Genomic DNA, 7,847 nt, shown 5'->3' with positions numbered 1-7,847 from the left:
ACAAGGTATGTTGGAACGCCAAACCTGGTCATGATGTGTTGATTAATAAAAGATATTACCTCTTGATGGTTGATTTTCTGCAACAACATGGCTTCCACCCACCTCTTGAAATAGTCAGTAGCTATGAGAATGTCCATATGTTGTTTTGATGAGTCTGCCACAATCTTGACAATGACATCCAACCCCCAATATTGAAACGGTTCTTACACTATTATAAATTAGAGTGGGGCGGCTGACCGACATTATATTCCACTAGAATTTTAGTAGATAGAGCATTTATGAACATACGCGTGAGTGTCCCTGAATAGGGTGGGCCAGTATAAACCAACCCTAATGATTTTATGGGTTGTGGTATGGACAATGTAATGGTCCCCTGTTCGCCCATCTTGTAGCTCCTTTAACACTCGTTGGGATTCATTTGTTAGAAAATTATATATTACGGAGCAATGGAACACATAAAATATTGCAGAAATATAAACACAAAAAATGAATAAAACAAGAGAGACATAGATATACGTGGTTCACCTAGTTTGGGCTACGTCTACCTCGAACAACCAGTCCTTCCTTTCTATTATCCAGCAAAATGAAGAGACGCAACCTACAACAGATTTGCTGTAATATCCTTTGTTTTCTCTCACAGTCTCACCTCTCTACTTCTTGCTCGGAGAATACACATCTATTACATAGCCTCAAATACAATGACCTCATACAAAGAGAGGGGTTTCCTTCTAGGGCAAAAAACCATAAACTAAACATAAGTTCTACCGTCAAATCATTCGCCTAATGAACGACTCAGATTGAATAGAAATTACTGTACTTTTACAAGGCAATTTTACATTTGTTTTTAGCTTCAGGGGCGCTACCCCCAAAATCCCTGCCAGGGGACTGCTGGCCCTTAGACCCCCCAGCCGGGGGGGATTTCCCCCCCCCCCCCGAACAATCATGCTCCACACCCAACAATCTCCCACTTGGAGAATGATTGTAGCAACTCCATCGCTGCTTCATTTGCTGGACAATGACTCCTCTTTGGACCTGGTTGTTTCTCATCTTCATCGTCATCCTTGAAGACCAATTGAAACTGAGCATATTCTCAGTTTCTCCCTGGTTATAACTTTTGTTAGCATATCTGCAGGATTCTGGCTAGTGTGTATCTTTTCTAGCTTCAACTCTCCATCTTCCAACACTGATCGTATGAAATTGTACTTGAGCTGTATGTGTTTAGTCCAAGAATGAAATGCCGAGTTCTTTGCAAGATGAATGGAACTTTGGCTATCACTGTATAATGTGCCCATATCATGCTCCTTACCCAATTCACCCATAAATCTTTGTAACCAAATCATTTCTTTACTAGCCTTTGTAGCAACAACATACTCTGTTGTTGAAAGTGCAACAACACTTTGGATTTTTGAAACCCAACTGGCAGTTGTTCCACCTACAGTAAATACATATTTTGTAGTGCTCCTCCTGTTATCTCTGTCACCTACCATATCTGCATCAACATATCCCTGTAGAGAAATGTTTGAACCACCAAAGCATAATTCTTGATCTGTGGTACCTTTCAAATATCTGAGAATCCATTTCACTGCCATCCAATGTTCCTTTCCTGGATTGTTCATGTACTTGCTTACAACTCCCACTGCATGTGCAATATCAGGCCTTGTGCAGACCATTGCATACATAAGCTTCCAACTGCTGATGCATATGGAACTTTAGACATATAATCCATGTCTTCTTGGGTCTTTGGGCACATTTCCTTACTAAGTTTGAAATGGCTAGCAAAAGGTGTACTAACTAGTTTTGCATTGTGCATATTAAATCTTTTCAACACCTTTTGTATGTACTCATTCTGAGACAATGTTAATTTGGATTTTTCCTATCTCTAGTTATTCTCATACCAAGGATTTGTTTTGCAACTCCCAAATCCTTCATTGCAAATGAATTTGCCAGTTTTCTTTTGAGCACATTTATTTCCTGCATGTTATACCCTGCAACAAGCATGTCATCTACATACAATTACAATATAATATAGCTGCCATCATTTTGCTTTTTCAGATAAACACAATGATTACAGTGACATCTAGTATAACCTTGTTCAGACATAAACTTGTCAAATTTTAGATACCACTGCCTTGGAGCCTGTTTTAAGCCATACAAGCTCCTCTTCAACCTGCACACTAGTTTCTCCTTCCCTTTTACCTCATATCCTTGTGGCTGCTGAATATATATCTCTTCCTCCAAATCCCCATGGAGAAAGGTTGTCTTTACATCTAACTGCTCAAGATGCAAATCTTAAACTGTTACTAGACTTAAAATAGTTCTGATTGAAGTCATTTTAACAACAAGAGAAAATATTTCATCAAAACCAATACCTTTCTTCTGTGCAAACCCCTTCACCACAAGTCTAGTTTTGTACCTTTGTTTTCCTCCATCTTCTTTCTTCAACCTGTAAACCCATTTATTCTTCAATGTAGTTTTTCCTGCAGGCAACCTGACTAAGTCCCAAGTCTGGTAATGCATTAATGAGTCCATCTCTTCTTCCATGGCCACCTCCCACTTCTTCCTACTTTCAACCTGCATTTCTTCTTCATAACATTCGGGTTCACCAGAATCAGTCAACAATAAACAATATAATGAAGGAGAGTATCGTTCAGGGGGTATACATACCCTGGTAGATCTTATAACACCACTTTCAGGTGTTTGGGGTGCCTGTTGCTGTTGTGGTGGTTGTTGTTGTTGTGGTTGTTGATTATTATTATTTTCAGGCACCTTTACTTTTTCAGTGATTTCATCAAGAACTGTGTATTCCATGTTTTCTTTTTCCTGTTTCTTTCCCTGCAACTGATTCTTATACAAGACCATTTCATTGAATACTACATCTCTGCTCCTAATGATTTTGTGATTCTCGTAATCATATAAGCGATAACAAAAATCATTAACACCGTATCCAATAAAGGTACATTTCTTTGACTTTGCCTCAAGCTTTGTTCTATTTTCTTTATTAATATGGACAAAAGCCTCACAACCAAAAGGCTTTAAAAAGGAGTAGTTTACCTTTTTACCTGTCCATGCTTCCTCTGGAACACCATCATCCAAGGAACTTGAAGGCCCTCTATTTATTAGATAAATAGCAGTATCTACAGCATCTGCCCAAAACGGTAAAGGCAATCCTGCATGCAATCTCATGCACCTTGCGCGCTCCATGATTGTTCTGTTCATCCCTTCTGACACACCATTTTCTTGTGGTGTTCTTGGAACTATCTTCTCTCTACAAATTCCATGCTCTGAACAGTACCTATCAAACTCTTTGCTGCAATATTCACCTCCATTGTCTGATCTGAGACACTTTAATTTCTTTCCTGTCTCAATCTCAACCAAAGCTTTCCATTTCTTGAAAGTATCAAATACATCAGATTTATTCTTAATACAATAAATCCAAGTTTTTCTAGTTGCATCATCAATAAAAGTAACATAAAAACGAGAGCCACCGAGAGATGATACCTGAGCACGTCCCCATACATCTGTATGCACAAACTCTAATTTTTCACTCTTCTTTTCTTTCCCAACTCTAAGAAATCTAACTCTCTTCCGTTTTCCATAAATGCAATTCTCACAGAAGTCCAAATCAACATTCTTCAAACCCGGCAACAAATTCCTTGAGTGAAGAATCTTCATCCCCTTTTCACTCATGTGTCCGAGCCTATGATGCCATAATGTTGCATCTGCTCCTTTGGAAGTTAAAGCATTAACAGAGTTAGAAATACCATTGCATAAATACAATGTACCAACCTTTTCACCTTTTTCTATTACCAGTGCTCCTTTGGTGACCTTTCAAGCTTTATCTGTGAAAGTTGTCACACAAGCTTCACTGCCTAACTGCCCTGTTGAAATCAGATTTTTCTTTATATTTGGAACATGCCTTACCTCCTTTAGTAGCCATTGGTTTCTATTATGTTGTTTTACAAGAACCTTACCCATTCCAACAATTTTACAGGGTTTATCATCACCCAAACGAACTTGTCCAAAATCTCCTTGAACATAGTCATGAAAGTATTTCTTATCAGGTGTGGCATGGAATGAGGCCCCTGAATCTACCACCCAGGAATCAGTAATATTTCAAAAGAAAGAATCAAAGCATCTTGTAACACCTCACCTGTCACATTTGCTTCATGATTGTTTTCTTGTTGTGCATCTCCTTCTTTTCCTTTCCGATATCTATAGTCTTTCTCTAGGTGTCCTTTCTTTCTGCATTTCCAGCACACTATCCCCGATCTGGACTTGGATATGTCTTTCCTTGATTTACTACGATATCCTGAGCTCTTTCCTCTTTCCATTTTTCTTTCTCTAGACTCTGCACTTAAAGCATTACCCGATGTCTCACCAGAGCTTTCCGTTGCATTTCCTTGCTAAGGATAGCACCAACAACATCATCAAACTTTAAAGTACTAGATCTAGAAACAGAGTTACTAATGGCCATTACTAAACCATTCCAACTTTCTGGCAATGAGCAAAAGAATAACAGAGCTCTAACTTCATCATCAAATTTTACCCCTACAGAACATAACTGACTTGTAACAGTATTAAAATCATTTAAATGGTCTGCAACAGATCCACCTTCCGACATCTTCATATTAAATAATTGTTTCATAAGAAATACCTTGTTTGAGGCCGAGGGTTTTTCATATAGTTTCTCCAATGCCTTAATCAAACCCTCTGTCGTCGTTTCCTTCGAAATGTTGAAGGTGACTGACGCTGTGAGGCACAACCATACTGTTCTGAGTGCCTTTCTATCGAGAAGGTTCCATTCTTCATCTATCATACCCATCGGCATCTTTGTTTTTTCGCCCAATGGTAGGTACAGATCTTTTTGATACAGATAATCTTCCATCTGCATCTTCCACAGTGAGAAGTTTTGGCTGTTAAATTTCTCGACCCTAAACTTACCATCTTCCGCCATTGCTCCCACTCGAACGAGGAACCCTTCTTTCCTGCGAGTTTATCAACCAAATAGACCTTCGGCTCTGATACCAGTTGTTAGAAAATTATGTATTACAGAGCAATGGAACACATAAAATATTGCAGAAATATAAACACAGAAAACACATAAGACAAGAGAGACACAGATATACGTGGTTCACCCAGTTTGGGCTACGTCCACCTCAAACAGCTAGTCTTTCCTTTCTATTATCCAGCAAAATGAAGAGACACAACCTACAACAGATCCGTTGTAATATCCTATGTTTTCTCTCACAGTCTCACCTCTCTACTTTTCTCTTGGAGAATACACATCTATTACACAGCCTCAAATACAATGCCCTCATACAAAGAGAGGGTTTCCTTCTAGGGCAAAAAACCCTAAACTAAACATAAGTTCTACCGTCAGATCATCTGCCTAATGAACGGCTCAGATTGACTAGAAATTACTATACTTTTACAAGGCAATTTTACATTTTTTTTTAGCTTCGGGGGCGCTGCCCCGAAACCCCCGCCGAGGGATTGCTGGCCCCTGGACCCCCCAGCCGAGGGGGATCAGCCCCCCTGAACCCCTGCAGGGGGGGATAATCCCCCCCGCACCCCCCTGCGTGGAGAGGTGTACAAACTTCCTAGGGTATACATCCGGCTGAAACAAAGACCTCTGAATAATCATGCTCTACACCTAATGTAATTGGAATCCAAGAACTTGAGTAATACACCATTGTGGTGTTTACCAAATAGAATTCCTTGAATTAACTAATAAGATGCAACTTTAAGCCTCACATCTCTTTTCTGTTTTGCGGACAAGGTAGGAAGTGGGTTCCCTTGTCCTAAATATTATTTCATATCGGCATACCAAGATGAAGGGTCATGTGCCATTGTGAGGTCTTTTTGGTACATCTCAGTGTCATTGTCCCAAACTTATAATTCTTTATTTTGTTTCTCATGAACGATATGGATCGCTCATCATTGTCACTATCCTTCTAGGTAAGCACAACAACTAGGGATGAGTTGTAGGCGAAAGTGTACAAAATAAATCTTTGTTGAAGTCTGAGATGTACAGAGAATGGGCTTTTGCAATGGATTTATTGATATGGTGAAATGCTTCCTTCTCATCACGATTCTATTTAAATCCCATATCCTTATTTATCATATTTTGTAAGGGCTTAAGGATCTGAGCAAAAATGGAAATAAATAAGAGAAGGAAGTTTGTTTTACCCAAGAAAGATTGAATGCCTTTCTTGCTACTAGGGAGCGAGATTTTAACAATAGATTTTATGCATTCAGGTTTGACAGTAATTCCATCTTTGGTTATGATATGCCCGAGGAGTTTTCCTTTTGATAGTATGAATATTCTTTTTTTGGCGTTTAGTCAGATCCCATACTTTTAGAAATGCTCAAATATCTAGTTCAGATGGTGGAGGTGATTTGATCTCTTCTTCAAAAACACTATGACATAATCCAGATACACCACTATGATTTGACCCATTAGTCCTCTGAAATCGATGTCAATCACCCTCTGGAATGTTGCTCCAGCATTGATAAGGCCGAAGGGCATGTGCTGAAATGAAAATGTTCCCCACTTGGTCTTGAAGGTTTTCTTTAAACGATCTAGTTCTGTAACCAACACTTGGTTGTACCTAGAGAAACCATCGAGTAAGGAGAAAATTTCATAAATAGATACTCTCCGAAGAATCCTTTCCACAGAGGGGACCAAATAGTTATATTTATTTGAAGCCTGGTTTAGATTCTGAAAGTCAACGCATAACCAAATTTCACCAAACTTATTTTGCACAGGAACCAAATTTGAGACCCAAGTGGAATGCCTAACTTTGAAAATGATGTGTGCATCCAACAACTTCTTCAACTCCTTTTGGATAAGGGGTTCCAGCATGGGGTGTACTTTCCTTAGTTTCTGCTGGAACGGTTTGACCCCTTCCTTTATAGGTATAACATGTTGAATGATCCAGGTGTCATACATCTTTAGGTCATCATACATTTAAGAAAACACATCCAAATACTACATGAATAGGCTAACAAATGATTTCCTCTAATTAGGTGAACATCCAACACCCAAATTGATAAACTTGGGGTCGTCTTCGGTTCTGAGATTGATTTGCTCATTGGAGAGTGTGGAACTTTGAGTCTTGGTATTCAGGGGGCCTCAAAAATGGTCTTGCAGATTGAATAAATTTTCCAGCATAAAAAAACCTTTGGGCATGGGGTTTCCCTTGCACTCATCTACTTCTCCATGTAAGGCTCTATCATGATATTGCTTATCTGTCGTCACATCCTTGAACACCTTGGTGTTAGCCATAAAATTGAGTATCTGTTGATCATCATTGAAAATGAGTAGATTAGTTATATTATCTGGGGAAATAGGATTATAAATAGCCTTAATAGAAAAACCATATCTTAATGGTGTAAACCTAGTTGCGACATTAGATAAAGTGTCAACGAAGGCATTATTGATCCTAGGAACATAATTAATACCGAAAGATTTAAAAGAAGAGATTGAGCACCATAACTCATGCTAATAATTTTTTAGATGTGGTGATAAACAATGAATAGTATTTCATACCTGCCTCGTGATGATTTCAGAATGTGTGATCACCTTCAAACATTCAACTTTTAGGTCAATAGCCATTTTGATCCCAATCATCAGTGCCTCATACTCTACAGTGTTTTTAGTGCACTGAAATTATAACCTACAAGAAATAAAAATTTGCTTTTTTGGGGGTCCATAAGGATACAACCGGCACTGGCTCCATCGTGAGTATTAGACCCATAATAATATGAATTCCAAATTTCATTTCTAGTTACATTTGTGTTACAATTATTTACATCTATAGTACAGGGTTCATTAGCATCAGCTG

The sequence above is a fragment of the Pinus tabuliformis genome, chromosome 8 (assembly GCF_031772625.1).
Source record: "Pinus tabuliformis cultivar Carrire ecotype Pingquan chromosome 8, CPIR1, whole genome shotgun sequence".
In the NCBI taxonomy this organism is placed as follows: domain Eukaryota; kingdom Viridiplantae; phylum Streptophyta; class Pinopsida; order Pinales; family Pinaceae; genus Pinus; species Pinus tabuliformis.
Note: the sequence above shows the minus strand (reverse complement) of the source record.